This window comes from Pogonomyrmex barbatus, unplaced genomic scaffold (assembly GCF_055798465.1).
Source record: "Pogonomyrmex barbatus isolate J1 unplaced genomic scaffold, ASM5579846v1 scaffold4, whole genome shotgun sequence".
Taxonomy (NCBI): Eukaryota; Metazoa; Arthropoda; class Insecta; order Hymenoptera; family Formicidae; genus Pogonomyrmex; species Pogonomyrmex barbatus.
This window is the reverse complement of record NW_028297138.1, coordinates 1,085,448-1,103,594: the sequence shown is the minus strand read 5'-3', so window position 1 is coordinate 1,103,594 and position 18,147 is coordinate 1,085,448. Positions and strand designations below refer to the sequence as shown.

The 18,147-nt window shown below is 33.0% G+C and overlaps 1 protein-coding gene and 2 pseudogenes across 29 annotated transcripts in view; 1 reads left to right on the top strand and 2 right to left on the bottom strand.

The window, feature by feature from the left end:
- pHCl-1 (pH-sensitive chloride channel 1) overlaps positions 1-18,147 on the top strand; it is a 1,184,550-nt gene that overhangs the window by 316,143 nt on the left and 850,260 nt on the right. The gene's annotated exons all lie outside the window — the stretch shown is intronic.
- On the bottom strand, positions 5,495-6,062 carry LOC148935568 (uncharacterized; annotated as a pseudogene).
- Positions 5,976-8,230, bottom strand: LOC148935567 (uncharacterized; annotated as a pseudogene).

Here is an 18,147-nt window from a genome sequence, read left to right as displayed (position 1 = left end):
TCGCGTTTAGTTAATAAAATAGTGACATCTCGCGACAGATATTGCAACAACAAAGGCGACGACGACGAGGTTTCTTAAAGTAAAAATTTTCAAATCAGACTTTGCATAACAATATCTTTGCTTGTAGAAAAAAAAATAAACGTATTTTTATTGTGCAAATTAATTCAAGCTACTCAAGCTATCGATCAAGCCAACTTAGAACTTGATCGATTTAGCCGTTATTGAGATCCCATAATTTCGGATGCTCGCATCTCGCTGACTTGCGTAAAGTCAGCGTGTTCTAAGTTGATTTGATACCCGAGACATTACCGTGTCTCCTGATAATATTTTTTTTATGATAGTATTTTGATATAATAAATAATCACATATTACACTCAGATTATGTGATGTACTCACAGACTACGCATACATATTCATTAGAGGATAAAACGAAAACTCGATTTTTATCTCTTTTTATATCTGTACATTAGATATTTTTATAATAGTATTCTGTTTTAATACTATTGGTAATATTATTCGATTTATAACTTACACATTATACAAGTTCTTTTAACATGTAAGCTTAAATGATATTGTTACGACCGAGCGTCGTAACAATATTATTCTGCTCAACACTATTCTCATGTCGAATTCCAACTTGAAGATCGTTTCTTGCCGACGCAGTTGTCAAGCGATTGTTAAGTTGTTGTGTCGTTGTTGTGGAGAGAGTTGACGGCGCGGCGCGCGAGTTTAAGTATGTCGCGGTGATTTTATATTTTATTGTAAAGCTCTTGTTATTGCTCCCGTGCTCCTGTGAATAATAAAGTGTGTCCCTTCGTTTTGCTAAATTGTCTCTTCCTTCTCTGATGCGAGTGTTACGCGAGTGAACCCGCTGCAAGCGCGACATTTTTGGGGGATTGTCCGGGATAGCGGACAATGGACGTTGGGAAAGTGTTGAAAGGTCAATCAAAAACAATGAGGCACGAAGTTCTTCCGTGAGGAGGACGAGATGTTGAATTTGAAGCCGTTCTCCGCTTTACGCAGGAGAAACTATGTCTTCTCCAAGAGAAGCGAGCGGCGACTCGATGTTAGCGTTAAATGCCAAGCTAGTCTAATGAAGGAATTAATTAATTAATTCTTTTTTGTTTTTATAAAATAAATTCTGTTTTTCCTTAAATTCGCATTTATGCGGCATTGAATAAAAGAAAATGCTTTTACGTTGATTCTTTTGGCATAGTTTGATTTATCGGACGGACGCGCATACGTTTCTCAAATTTGGCACGCTTCAATGTCTTGGTTTTAGATAGGAGGGAAATCAAGTAAATAGAGAGTTAAATAATCATCGAAAATTTTTCCGAGTGTCCGAAAGGTCGTATCTATTAGATGGGATTCGTTTAGATGTGTAAATTTTATTTTGAGAACGCGTTCTAGAATAGATCGTGGTTTTCATCAGAGCTTGGGGAGGTTGATTGTTCTTTCCATCCGAAGAAGGAAAAATGAGTTTTGAAAATATTTAAAAATATTTTAGAAGAAATAGATACTTGTTTTCGTTTTTATTTTTGTTTAAATTTGTTGTTGAGTTGGCGTCTATGGCGGGAGATCTTCTTTTCCGAAGCCCGAACATCTGGCTGAATAATAATTCTAAGAAGTCTGCCTCGCTCTCCGTTTTTTTGAACTGTAGTTTTTCTGAGAGACTTAGGGCGAATGCCGAGGCAGGGACTTGGAGGGTCTTTAAAGACGTTAGGTCCACAGATAGATATTCCCCTCCTTCCCTTGTCCGAAGAAATCAAGAAAGAAGTGGGAACGAATCTCTGCAGCAGCTCAGTACTTCCAGGAGGGTGTAAGATTGGGACCAGATGTACGGCGTCCAGTAACCTGTAGCAGCAGTTCAGGGTAGGGCAGAAAGTTATCTGGCACCCACTATCTGAAATCTTCACTAAGGAAGAGAAGGAGACCACTTTCTGCAGAGCAGTTCCTGAAGAGAATTATCGGAACGACAATTTTATGGAGGAGGAGGGGGGCAGTGTTGTGGCCGAGTGGTGATCCGCTCGTTTTTGGTCCCCGTAATGTATGAGTAATGTCCGAGTAATGTTGAGAAGATCGTTCCTTGCCAACACGCCGTTGTTTATGACTATTGATTTATTAATTGGAGAGATTCGACTGAGATTCGTGAGAGACGGTTTTGAGAGGTTTTGTAAAACGAGCTGTATAAATTGTTGAGCTTATTAAAGTTCGTTCTTTATATACAGCCTCTATTTATTTACACGTGTCGCGTAAGTGTTGTGCGAGTGACCGCCGCGGAAGCGCGACAATATGTTAATCAGATTTTCGATAATACTCTTTCTATCAAATATTTTTCACCATACAACAAAGCGCATACTTGGAATCATTTTTTTACCATTTTGTAAAATCAGTTTTATACTGATATCACATTTTTTTTAGTGAAGTTAAAAAAAAATAAATATATTTATATTTATATATATTTAAATATATTTATATTATTGGAAATAATTAAACATTTTTTTATATAAAAAATATTGTGAAAATTTTCTAACTTTTATCACAAATCTTACTTAAAAAATTTTTAATTTTATCAAAAGTAATAAATAATCATATATTACACTCAGATTCTGATATATAGGTGATACGCATACATGTGCACAAGAGAATACAGACACAAAAAACACAGTATCACAGTATCACTTGTCTTTTTCTAATGCATACAAAATACTCGAAAAGAGCAACATAATTATAAGAATCTGTAGGTACACAGCACAATTATAGTCAAATTTAATTTAGTTTATTAATATATTAAATATATGTATACATGTGTAAAAATATATGTGTACGCGCGCGCGCGCGCGCGCGTGTGTGTGTGTGTGTGTATGTGTGTAATTATATCACCAAAAATATTTAAAAAATAGATCTATTATAAAAATATCTATTATTAGGTGTACAAAAAAGTTCTGAGCTTTAGATTTCATACAACCGAAATAACAATTTAAATTTTATATATCTTCCCGCTCTTTTGCGGTTTTAAAGCATTGATATTTGGCTTTCTAAAATGCCATACGGTTTGGCGTTTGATGCACATAATCTCAAAAATCAATAGTGTTCACGATAGCAATAACAAAAGAGCATATTCGATTTTCCATCCACTTCGCGTTTCATCTGAAGAAAAATGCTGCTGAAGCCACTGCAATAATTTGTGCTGCATATGAAGAGACTGTAAGTCTCTGTAAGTCATACTACATATAAAAGATGGTATCAAAAATTTCGCCAAGGAGATTTCAGTCTTGAAGATGAATCGCGTGCCGGACGCCCTCAAAAGATTAAAACGGACGAATTGCAAGCACTGCTGGATATAAACTCTGCGCAAACTGAAAAGGAACTTGCAAAACAGCTTGGCGTTACGCAGCAAACCATTTCCGTACGTTTACATACGATGGGAAAGGTTCAGAAGGAAGGCAGATGGGTTCCGCATGAATTGTCCGAAGACAACAAAAATCGTTGGCGTGACACTGCACTCACTTTGGTTTCAAAGTTCCGGAAAAAAGATTTTCTGCACAAAATCATTACAGGCGATGAAAAATGGATTCTCTATGATAACCCTGAACGCAGAAAATCATGGGTTGACCCTGGTCAACCTTCGACATCGACGTCAAAGCCCAATATCCACGCCAAGAAGGTTTTGCTCTGTATCTGGTGGGATTCGAAAGGTTGTATTACAAGTTGTTACAACCGGGTGAAACAATCACGGCAGACCGCTACCAACAACAATTGACCAATTTGAGCGATGCATTAGAAGAAAAGAGGCCATTTACTGGCCAAGGACGTAAAGTGATTCTGCTTCATGACAATGCTCGACCACATGTTGCGAAAGCGACTCAGGATCATATCTTTGCGTTAGGCTGGGAACTTCTCCCGCACGCGGCGGATAGTCCAGACATGGCGCCTTCCGACTACTACCTATTCCGGTCGCTGCAGCATCATTTAGCTGATACACATTTCGTGAGATTTGAAGAGATACGAAAATGCATTGATGATTTTATCACTTCGAAGCCGGTGAGCTTCTATCGTCAAGGAATTCGCAAGCTACCCGAAAAATGATAAAAGGTCGTTGATGCAAACTGGGAATATTTCGCTGATTAATATTTTTTTGTTTGTTTTTGAATAAAAATTGAATTTTACAAAAAAATGTTCGGAACTTTTTTGTACATCTAATAATACAAGCAGGGATATCGGCGGATGTCGGCTTCATTTTCAAATCTTTTAACTTACGAGCCAATTTTCTGTGCCATTGTCGATCGGCCTAGCGTAAACCATATAGTGCCTTCTTAAGATGACACACTTTGCTTCCTTGATTAAGTTTCAATAGCATCAGTTCGGCCTTCTGACCTATTAGGCTTTAATTATCCTGCCATATAATTTCTTCGAGCGACTCCCTGGAATACTCAGGATCCATAAATATTTCCTCGACTAATTTTCCGTTCAAATACATTGAAGTTACGTCCAGCTGAGTAATATCTATTCTTAACTGTGTTGCCAGTACTCACAAGAGACCTGTCACAACTATCCGGAACCGATTTGATTCTCCTTGAAATATATTATTAAACACAAAAATCCAAGAGACACGTATTTTTTTATATGTGTCCAATCGGAGTTTAAAGGATGAAACAACTCCTTAAAGGCTAACCTATATTTTCGATTTCCATCAATTATCAACGAAACGATGAAATACATAAAAAAATGTTTTAGACAAAACTTTTATTATTTCTTATGTACTTTATAATTGTGTATTTAGATTTTTTAAAAATTTAATATTTTTGAAACTACCCCCACTCCCCATTATTATTTTTACATAAGTTTTTCCTAAGAATGAAAATTGAAGAGACTTTTATGCCAAATTCAACCGTATATAATAAAATTATTTTACAAAATCACATTTTTTTAAAATAACTTGAAAACGTCGCTATACGTACCATTTATGCTTTTATGTAGCGCTTGTGTGGCAAAATTGTATTGCTTTATGTATTACAAATAATAATAACAATAATAATAATTTTCATTTTTCTTTAATTATACATATAAAAACATTCATTTCTTTTGTTCTTTATATATTTATCATTATAGTAGTGTAAGTTATTAGTAGTAGTGAGTTTAAGTTTAAAATTATTTTTATTTGCATACAAATGCTTTTGCTTTTCTGCATTATGTATTACAAGTAATAATAGTGATAATAATTTTTATTCGTTTTATTTAATTACATATATAACATATAATATAATTATATATATATATATATATATATATATATATATATATATATATAAAGACATCCACTTCTTCATTTATTTCTCATATTATATTGCTATGGTATCTTAAGATTAAAATTATTTTTGTTTGCTTACGCTGTTATTTCTTTACACTTTATATCTTTATCTTTATAGACATTAATTCCTAATATATTAACTTAATACATAGTCATTTGTTCATATATAATAAAATTCATATATTATATTATTATTATTATATTATTTATATCATTCATTATAGACAATTTATTACAATAATGATATTTCACAAAGAAACATAATAATTTTTTGCTTTAAACATAATGATCTTTTACACCAAGTACATCTTACTACAGCTATATTGTTACAGTTTTAGATGTCAGATGTTATTAAAATTTCTTCAAAACTAAATTTTACTGGATTTTTTAATTCTTCCGGTCTTTCATTCGTATATCCACTTTTAAATCACGAATATTTAAATAAGTTGTGATACCGAGTAGATGATAACTGATTATATATCAAAGATTATAATTTTATTATATTATTTGATGTAAATTTACTTTCCTTAATAATAAAACAGTGTCAGAAAATTTTTTAACAAAATTTTTTCAAATCCGGAATCCATAATCATCTAATAGTTGTATTTTTCCTGTAATATCTTTTGGAATTATCTTTGTATTAATGCGTTTTTCTGCTGATGTTAAATCCAAGAATTAATAAGAAGACACTATCAATATCAACATTTGGAAAGAAAGCTTCTTATAACCAAGATTTAAAATGATCTGTACGACAAAATCGTTTAAATTAATAACATTTAATAATTTATTAGATCGTTAAAATAATTATAAAAGATATAATTGAAATTTGTATATACCTGCTGCCATTTTACCAGATTTTGATGCTTTCACAATAACATTTATTAGTCTGAACAAATTTTCTTCCACTCTTTGCCTAAACATACCATTAGCTTTTTGTAATATAATAAATAAAGAAGATAGCTCTACCATCACACGATATTATTGGTTGTATCGTGTATGAATGGGTTGTCGATGATACAAATTGTACAATATACTCTACTGTCTTTATTCCTTGATTAGACAGTGATCTTCCGGAATGGATTTTTAATTAAAATTCACTTTGATCTGAATTATAAATATTTTCAGATCCGAACTGTTCAAGAGATTTCACTGTTTTTAAAAAATCTTCGATTGTTTTTTTGCAGATCAACTGAATCTTCCAATGTTTTTCTAGTGACAAATTTTGTAATTTTTCTTGAAACAATTCGATGGGATTTTTTGAATCTTGCTATCCAACTATCAGATGCTTTAAGCATAGGGTTTAAATTTCCTATTTCTTATCCTATTTCCTATTTCTCCTCTTCTTGCCTGTAGAGCCCATCTTTTTAAATCAACATCATGAATTATATGGTCTGATTGAACAGCTGCGGTAAATTTATTATGTGTAAATTGGAAAATGTAGGATAATTTTTCCATACGATTTCTATGTAATTGTAATTGTTCTTCTCATCGTCTCAATTGATGGATGACACTCTTCTACATTTATGGAACGGATTTTAAAGAGCGATTTTTCTTTTTATCATTTACATTATCTTCATTGTTAGTATTTCGCCAATATCCAACAACTCGCCTTTTATAAGAACTATCAAAGTGCATATCACTCAAACATTCATAAATATTTAAATTATCTTCGCTCCATGCTTCCTCATCATCCTCAATTATTTCAAAAGTATGCAATTTATAATGTTCTTGGAAATCGAGACACATTTCTTCTGTTATTTCCAATTAATTTTAATGAAAAATATTATCTAATAATAATAATAATAATTTTTGAATGTTTTCTTTCAATTCTATTTTTGCTTCAATTATTGGCGTTTCCATAAGATATATCGAACTAGACTTATGGAGACCAATAAAATCCTGACAATATTAATTGGAAAATCATTATTAACAATTTGTTCTTTTATAGAAATATATGTTAAAGCACTTTAATGCACTATAACAAAGATGACTTTACTAATATACATTAATGATGATGTTACTCATTATAATTGCAAATCTAATATTTATACATGGAATTTATTGATACCTATCTTTAAGAATGCATTTAAGCTTAAAAAGTGTTACGTTTGAAAGACGTTCCGATACGAAAGAAACAATAACATATTTTATGATAATTTTATAATGATGATACGATTAATGAAATTATTATCACTTTTTATATCACAAACACGTATTTTAAAAGTAATATTATTATTTAATTTTCATGTCTTTTGACGTGACTTTTCTCAAAACAATAGTATTCTTTAGAAGGCTAAATAATATATAATAACATAATTATTTTAATATTTATAAAGAACAATAAAAAAATTGATAAATTTGTGTTACAAAATGCATCTTAAACAAATTAAAAAATTATTATGATTATATGAAGTATGTTTAGGAATTAGTGTATAAAGACTATGTAAACAAATAAGAGTATATTTATTCGCGTAAACGAATAAAAATAATTTTAAATTTAAGGTACCATAATGATAAAACATAGAAGAATGAATAAAAGTAGTGAATGTTCTTATAATTATATGTATAATTAAAGAAAAACAATATATTATTATTATTATTATTTGTAATACATAAAACAGAAACACAATTTTGCCACGCAAGCGCTACATAAAAAACACAAATGATGCATATAACGACGTTTTCAGATTATTGTTGAAAAATGCGATTTTGTAAAATAATTTTATTATATACGGTTGAATTTGGCATAAAATTCCCTTCAATTTTTAATATTAGGAAAAATTTAAATTATGTAAAAATAATAATGAAGAGTGGGAATAGTTTCAAAAATATTAAACTTTTAAAAAATCTAAATACACATATAAAGTACATAAAGTTATAAAGTACATAAGAAATAATAAAAGTTTTGTCTAAAACATTTTTTTATATATCTCACCGTTTCGTTGATAATTGATGAAAATCAAAAATATAGGTTAGTCTTTGAGGGATTGTTTCACCCCTTAAAACTCTGATTAGGCACATATATAAAAATACATGTCTCTTAAATTTTTGTGTTTAATAACATATTTCAAGAAGAATCAAATCGGTTCCGGACAATTATGACAGGTCCCTTGTCAGTAGACGTATCGAGCTCAAGCGAGCTACAGATGCGAATGTATCATGAAAATCTAAACCAGGACGTTGGACAAACCCTTTTGTCACGACTCATGCCTTTCTTTGATCTAATGTATCATTAGACTTGTATTTATTTCTGAGAACAATACGACTACCTATTACGTCGCGCTCGTTCGGGGTACGAGTTCCCAGATATCATTGCGAATTAGAGATTTTATTTCCTCAATAATCGCATTCTTCCATTGCTCCGTGTATAGTTCGCAAATTGCTTCTCTGAATGGGATTTTTGCAATACTGGCACTCTCAGGTATGTTATCTTCGACTGTTTTCAGAGTTCAGATAGTTGAAGACCTTCTCTGGTCTTCCTCTTTTACCCGCACGCAATATTCTCGGTCGACTAAGTTCTTTTCTTGGCGTACTAAAGAGTTCCTCCTCCTGATAGTTTTCCAGGTTCTGTTCCTTGGTGAGCCCGTGTTCAAGGTTTTCGACAACTGTTTCGATATTTTCGTCCTCTCTTGATAGTAGAGAGTAATTTGGATAATTTGATGATCATTCTCTTTGTCGGAATGTTTGTCGTCGTCCGAATTTTTGTCTTTCTCAGAGTCCAGAACTTTATATCAACCGTTTATTGTATTGATATTGATATTGAAGTCTTCGTTTGTTTTCGTCATTTGGAATTTCGGGAGGAATTTTATATCTTTGATAATCTCTACGCGCTTTGCAGATGAAATCCACACTCGATAAATTTTAGAGTTTCTAAATAACCGATGAGGTATCCTTCTATCGAATGAGAATTTCCCTTTTGTTGGCCCCTTCTTTAGGGTTAATGCCTTGATTCCGAATGTCCTGAAGTATCCTATTCGTCTTGTCCATTTTTTGTGTGGTGTACGTCCTTCCAAACTTCTGTTTAGGCACCGGTTTCGCACGTGATTGGCAGTAGTTACGGCTTCTGTTCCAAAATGCTGGAGTAAGTCCAGAGAGCTTTTGGAGCAAAAGACATCTGGTCATTTCAACTAGCGTTCTGTTTTTCCGTTCAGTGAGAGACCAACATCGCTCTGGAGTGGCAGTCGGGAGGATCCGAGAGAATACATGTATATATGTATATTGTAATGTATGTATATATGTGTATCATTGTGTTGTTGACGTGTTAACGTCTAAACACGTTATTTGCAATAAATATCATCATATGCCTCGGTAGTCGAAAGGATGCCTGCCCGATAAGCAGAAGATCCAGATTCGATTCCTGGCTGAGATGGTATTTTTTCGCAAAATAATTATGAGTTTTCACTAGTTCGTGGTGGGGTCCCGCTGTGACGCACAGCCTCCCTTCTTATTTGGGATCTTATCGGCGATTCCGTTTTGCTTAGGGGAATAAGTGACGATGAGACGTCGTTTATGCCGCATTCTTTAAGGAAGGCGTCGAATCGTGAATTGCAACTCCTTACTGTTATAAGAATGCAAATTCTTTATATTCTCTCCCAGTTTGTGTCAGCAAAGTTTTTTAAACTCTTTGGACGCTTGTAGTACATTGACCTTTTGCTTTAGGAACCGCACTTCACACCATCTCGAAAAATCATCAATAAAGGTGACGAAATATCTAGTCCCGCCATTGGATTTGATTCTTATTGGGCCACACAAATCCGAATGAATTATCTCGAGTGGTTTTGTCGTTTTCCTTGCCGATCGTGGAAAGGGAACTCTTGTTAATTTATTGCGAATACATATTTCACACTTGGATAGTTTTTCATCGTCTTTGAGATCTAATCCCCTCACAGTTTCAAGTTTTGCCATTTGCTTTAGATCTTGTTCGTTTAAGTGCCCGAATCTTTGGTGCCATTCCTCTAATTTTGACGAATTTAAGATTGAAGCCCTCTTGCATTCAGCAGCTGACCTTTCTCGTACATAGTATAGATCATTCTGTCTGCGATTGTTCTGATCTTTCCTCGAAAGGAAATTGTTCCTTCGATAACGTACGCTGCGTCCTTTTTGAACAAGACCTGATAGCCGTTATTTGTGATTCTTGCTACCGACATCAAGTTTGTCCGTAAATCTGGAACATGCAACGTTTTCTTTAGATTTACTCGATTTTTCTTACTCGATTTTCCTTATTAACGTCGGCGACAAACTTGATTTCGCCTTTCTCAACGATTTCGGTGAATGTTTTGTTGGCCAAATTTAACATTGTTCGAGTAGATCCCGACAGTCGCGAGAATATTTCTTTATTCCTACGCAAGTGCGACGTGCAACCACTATCCAGGTACTACTTTGAGCTTCTGGTGTCTTCAGCGACTTCAAACGTGGTCTCGCCATTCACTGATGCGTGATAGCTTGATTTGGCTATATTTTGTATAGCCGTATAATCGCTTCGCGATTGTTTCTTTTGGAGGGGCAATTCACTGCTTTGTGTCCTTTCTTCTTGCATTTGTGACATGCAAACTTAAAATTTGAGGTACTTGACTATACGTCACTAAGTTTCTTATCTCTATGAGGTTTCGTTTTTGAACTTCTTCCATCGAACTTTCTCGCGATCATTGCGTCGAACATGCTGTGGCTGGATTTTTCTTGTCGAGCATGATATTCTGCAATGATCTTCACTTTTAAGTCTTCTGGTGTCGGCAACGAGTCTCAATTGCGCATCTGAAATTTTCGAATGTGTCGGGTAGACTATATAGCAATAATATTGATAGTAAATTCAACTTTATTTCCTCACCCATATCACATAACCTGTCGACGGTATCAAAGAAAGCCTTTAGATGTTTGTGGATATTTTCTCCTTCCTGCATTTTTTGTAGAATCAACCGTTTGTACATTGCAGCCAGACCTTTCTTGTCGGACCTCGTGATTGATAGGTTGACTGGAGCTTTGTCCATATTTCATGCGACGTCTTGCAATCTCGTATCATGCCGATTTCGGACGAGTCAATTAACATTATTAGCATGGACATAGCTTTGTTGTCATCCTCTAAAATTTTTTTTATTTAAATAAAATTTTCAGGACTATAACTTGGCGCCAATTATTGATATCAAATCTTTTATATAAATTTTACACAATCATTTGAGTTGGCAATATCCATTAACTTGACACTCTTTTTTTACCTTTTTTTTAAAAAAAGGTAATTTTATAGTGATATCAGACATTTTAAAGTATTCCACTATACTTGACACCCTTTTTTTACCTTTTTTAAAAAAAAGATAATTTTATAGTGATATCAGACATTTTGAAGTATTATATTATATTACTGGCGGCAATCGATAAAATAGATAGCAATTTTTTTATTCAATTATTTATTTATTTTTTTCTTATAATCTCCTATCTTATTATGTTATCCTAATAACTTTTACGATTTTCGAAGATATCGAGAGACACATGAGGATAACATGATGAGATAGGAGGTTACAAGAAGTGGTACAACTTAAATTTGGCGCTATGCAGATAATAAAATATTATTATATTACCGGTGGCAATCGATAAAATAGATAGCAATTTTTTTTTTCTTATAATCTCCTATCTTATTATGTTATTCTAATAACTTTTACGATTTTCGAAAGTATCGAGAGACACGTATCCCAACTCTCTTCCGCTGGGTCGATAAGATTAATAGTGACATCTCATGATAAACGTTGCAGCCGTACAAAGGCGACGATGATGACGTTTCTTAAAGTAAAAATTTCCAAATCGGACTTTGCATAGCAATATCTCTGCTTGGGCACGTAGCAGAAAAATAAAAATACTTTTATTATGCAAGTTGGACTTAAGCTATCGATCAAGCCTACTTAGAACTTGATCGGTTTAGCCGTTATTGAAATTCGATAATTTCAGATGCTCGAACCTCGACGACTCGCGTAAAGTCACACGGCAGTGTTCTCGGTTGATCTTGACTTGACACCCGAGACACTATCGTGTCTCCTGATGTCTTCCCACATAGAACAAAACTCTCCAGTAGACGTCCATTAGACGTCGGTCATGGATATTCGGAATATCCATTAGACTTCCAGTAGACGTTCACAAGAAATCCACAATTCCGCTTCGTAGAAGTATTAGACGTCTTCCATAGATGTTTGTTAGACGTTAGGTAGATTACTAATAGAGGAGGAGACTCTATGGAGTCTCGGTAGATGACCCACACGGAACAAAAACCTCTAATAGATGTCCATTAGAGATCCACTATGGAGGTTTGTAATTTCATTAGATGTCCATGAACCCTCCAAAAGACCTCTACAGAAAAAGTTAATAAAAAGAATTTCTTATGATGCTGAACAAAAATATTTCTTTGAAGGAACGAAGCGTACATCAGGAGACACGGTAGTAACGTACACGGTAGGTGTCAAGTCAACGCTACCGTGTGACTTTACGTGAGTCGGCGAGATGCACCCATCTCAAACTATCGGATCTCAATACCATTAAACTGATTAATTTCTAAGTAGGCTCAATCGATAGCTTGAATTCGACTTGTATAATAAAAGTATTTTTATTTTTCTGCTACGCGATCTACGAGCGGAGACATTTCTACGCAAAGTCCAATTTGAAAATTTTTATTTTAAGAAACGTCGTCGTCGTCGTCTCCCATGTACAGTTACAAGTTCTATCGCGAGAGACGCTGATTCACTAGTTTGCTTGGTCTTACAGTGATTATCGGCCTGATTTATTCGCAAGATCAACTTTTGCATTGATAGTTTACACTGTTCACGTATATTTTCTTTATATTTTTGTATATATTGAACTAATCTATTAACATATTCAATCGATAACATATTCAATTTAGTGAATATTGATTGAAACATATTCAATTGATTGAACTTTACACTGTTCAATCATATCTTTGTATGAACTGAACTAATCTATTTACGCATTTAGTCGATAACATATTCAATTGATAATATCATGAAATAAACTGCAACATGGCTACGGAAGAAGACATGTAAGTATATTCATCCTAATATTTTATATAATTATAATAAATAAATTTATATAATTATAATAATATAAAATGAAAATATTAATTTTTAATCATTTCTAATTTCAGAGAGATGAGTGACGAGGTCAATCAGATTGTTAACGATACAACTGAACTCATAAATCTAAAGGTGGATTCAAAAATTAAAAGAAGAGCTGTATAAAAAAATAAATCGCTTCTCAGATCTAGAAAGTTCGTCTCAACCGGGATCACCATCACAACTATCTGGGCCAAAGTCACAGCCGCTGATGTCGCAGCCGTCGATGTCACAACCGTCGATGTCGCAGTCAGATACAAAAATATGTAAATAAAATATTAATATATATAATACCTATGACACTACAATCTTCTCTTTCATAATTAATATTATTTAATATTATATTATAATATAATTATTTTTAATTTAATTAATATTTTTAATAATATTATTTAATAAATTTTACAGCCTGACGCTGGCAGAAAAGTCGGCACGCACGCGGCGAACGAGAAGGACGTAGAATAAGCAGAAGACACTTTACAAAATATACATTTATAAATTATTAATTAATTACTGTATTCTTTTATGTTGTTTCAATAAATAAACCTTATCAATAAATCCTGCAAATTTTTTATTAAAAAATGCGGAATCTGGAATTCGATAAAGGCCTTTTATTAATAATCAGTCAATCAGAATCGTGACATAAAGAGCAGAGATTGTAATTATTAATACATTAACCAATTTTACACAAAACATATTGTAAAAAGAAATTTTTGGAAAATATCTTTGAAAATTCTTTAAATCTAGAAATCTTTGTACTGAACTAATCCATTAACGCATCAGTCGATAACATATTCAATTGATAATATCAATAGATAATATGTTTTATGCACTAACCTCTACGATAGAAAATCTTGTGAAGTTAATAATACAGCAATATAAAAAATGATTTTTCATACGCACTCGCGTAGTATAAAAGAAGTTAATGTATCTCTAACTACAGTCTCTGTTCTTTATGTCACGATTCTGATTGACTGATTATTAATAAAAGATTTCTATTGAATTCAAGATTCCACATTTTTTATAAAAAATTTGCGGGATTTACAAGGTTTTTATTGAAAAAATAATAAAAGAACACAACATTAATCGATAATACAATAAAAGAACACATCAACATTAATCGAATATAACAACATCAATATAAAAGAATACATTAAATAATTAATAATTTATAAATGTATATTTTATACATTTTCTTCTGTTCATTTTCTACGCCCGCCACGTCCTCCTCGTCCGTCGCGTGCGTGTCGACTTTTTTGCCAGCGTCGTGCTGTAATATTTATATTATTAAATAATATTATTAAAAATATTAATTAAATTAAATAATAATTATATTATTATTTAATATTAATGTAATATTAAATAATATTAATCATGTAAGAAAAGATTGTAATGTCTTATATATATTATATATATTATAGGTGTTATATACATTAATGTTTTACTTACCTTTTTTCGTTTCTGGGTGCGACGTTTCGGTCTGCGTCTCTGGCGACCCTGATGGTTGCAGTGGTGGTGATCCCGGCTGAGACGATGGACTCTCTGGAGGTTCTGAGGGCCGATTTACATTTTTATTTAACTCTTCTTTTAATTTTTTTATTTCCGCCTTCAGAGCCACTATTTCCATTGTATCATTAACGTCGATCTGACTGAACTCGTCACTCACCTCTCTGAAAAAATATTTCACATAAATTAGATATGATTAAAAATTCATATTTTCACTTATATTTTTTTAATTATATAAATTTATTTATTATAATTATATAAAATTTTAGGATGAATATACTTACATGGCTCTTCTTCCGTAGCCATGTTGCAGCGTATTTCATGATTCGCGATTTTATTATGCACATGATTTGGTAAAGCACTTTGTTAATAGGATCTCTAATATTTTTTTTTATACTATGCGAGTGTAAATCATTTTTTTAATGTGCAAGTTATGAAAAAGCAATGGCCTAAAAAAAGGGTGTCAAGTATAGAGGCGTTTGAAAAAAAAACTGTTGTACCATTAAAAATAGAAGTAACTGATAATATTTTTTATTTAAAAAAAATAGAACTTAAGTGGTACATATATCTGTTTGTTCATTGGAGAGTCTTTTTATTGTCATACTTAATTCAATTCTAGTTGTGATAAAACTAAAAAAAAATCTAAATGCTAGTATCTTTGTGATGATCTTTGTATTTTCATTTTGTATTTTGTAGAAGAGTTTTTCTAATCCAAGTGATAGTAGCTTCAATTCTTTTAAAAAAAGTTGCTTTAAAAAAATTTTACACATTGCTAACTAAACTCAAATGATATCATTTGTATAAAAGATTTGATATCAATAATTGGTGCCAAGTAATAATCCTACTATAAAAATTGCGTCATTCTACTAAACCCAAGTGATATGTATCAAGTAAAGAGACATATGAGCCTATGAGCGGAGATATTGCTACATAAAGTTCGATTCGAAAAAAAGCGGCGTAGCTGAAAAGCTTGAGTCAAAAAAAATTGACACTGCGGAAATTCGAATTCGCGTCGGTCGCACGAAAAAAGGTACCGCGCACCTCAGGCTGCTCAGCTACGCTTTTTTGTCTACTGACGCACGGTTCTAATATTTACACCATAGCTGATCGGGCGCTCAACTTTACTTGCAATTTTCTCAGAAATCAAAGCCCATTCACATAAATCATTTTACCATGTTATTACACCCAACCTCCTTCTTCGAATAGGCTATGGCTTATCCCAATTTTACAATCTAGATTATCTCCTTGTGAGTTTTAATAAAATTGGTGAATTACAGCACATATAACTCCAAATTGTATGTTAGTTTACTTTTAGATAAAATCTTGTTCATATTTATAAAATTTCTCAATTTTTATGTAATATCAAATAATTTTCCACTTGATTAATAAACTCTTTTTATATCTTGATATTTATAAACTTTAACGTCACTTCTGTAGGTCAATAGATCATGAATAAAAGTAAAATTTTTCAAAATGATGGACAAAAAAGTTTAAAATTAATATACTAAATTGTGTTATTTACAATTCTTTACACCTATAGACTGTTAAAATAAAATTTGAAAATATTTTTGGAATTTCCTGATCATACCTGTGTCAAAACGTTTATCCTAAATAAACATATATAAATATCAAATATAAAGTTCATACAATTAAAAATAAAAAATTTCAAAATGGCAAAAAATTTTTAAAATTAAAGTACAAAATTGCGTTATTTACGATCCTCTAGGTCTATAAATTATGAAAATAAGAAAATGGAAAATGACTTAAAAATATTTTTGGAATTTCAAGGTCACACCTACACCAAAATCTTAGTTCTAAATAAACATATATAAATGCTGAATTTGAAGTCCGTATGATTAAAAAAAATTTTTCAAAATGGCCAAAAAGTTTAAAATAGCTTAAAATACAAAATTGCATTATTTATGATTTATGTGTGTGAGAGAGAGAGAGAGAGAGAGAGAGAGAGAGAGAGAGAGAGAGAGAGAGAGAGCGAAGAAAAGCGAGGAAGAACGAGGGAGATCGAATAAGACAGGAAGGGTGAAATTATGAGAAAGTGGGGAGAGAAATAGTGAGAGCAGAAAGTGGAGAGAGAGAGAGGGGGGGGGGGGTGAAAGAGTGAAAGAGAACAAAAGAGAAATAAAGAGTGCGAGAGAGAATGGTAGAGAACAAAGAGCCAAAAGAGAGCGAGGGAGAGCAACGAAGAGTGAGACGGAATGAGCGACAACGGAGATGAGGGAGATGTTTCTTGAAAATGAAAATTTTTACATTTAAATTGTGACACGTTATATCTCTGTCTATAAAGCACATAAGAAAAAGATAAAAAGACTTTTTATATCCGTCGTGACGCACACCCTCCCTTTTTATTCGGGGGCTCGAGCCATGCTTGATGCAATCTCTCCTGTCGTGCTCCAGGAGGATTGTATTTGTATATTTGCCAATGGCGTTGGAGGATGTCGCCGCTGCAGTCCGATCTGCATCCATCGAGAGAATAGGACCATCATCTCTCTGGAGTACCGGTCGTGGAGATTTGAGAGAATACATGTATATATGTATATTATAATACGTATATATGTGTATCATTGTATTGTTGACGTATTATTCTAAACACGTTATTTGCGATAAATATCATCACATGCCTCGGTAGTTGAAGGGATAAGATGCCTGCCCGGTAAGCAGGAGATCGAGGTTCGATTCTTGGCTGAGGTGGTATTTTTTCGCAAAATAATTACGAGTTTTCACGACTGGTTCGTGGTCGGGCCCCGTCGTGACGCACACCCTCCCTTCTTATTCTTATAAATCTTATCCAAACTATCGATTAAACATATGAATAATTTAATCGGTCCAGCCGTTTCTGTGATCTGATAACCTCAGATACTTGCAACTGAAGCGCTCACATAAAGATCACATGGTCTTCTTGTCCGTGTTTCGCGCTAGCGCGCACACTTTGCGCGATCCATGTGGGTATGTGTATACTAGATATATCGAAAATCTGCTTGTACGAATTTCATCACGAGTATATGTCGCTGTATCGTGACAAATGCAAGATGCATGTACACCGACATAGCAGTCTCACATACATTGAGTGCGACGATGTTTACGAGATGATGAAAGGCGATATCGTTAGATTCGACACAAGTGATTATCCGACGGACAATGCGTATGGAATGCCTTTCGCGAATAAAAAAGTACCCAGTCTAATGAAGGACGAGAATAACGGTGCGATAA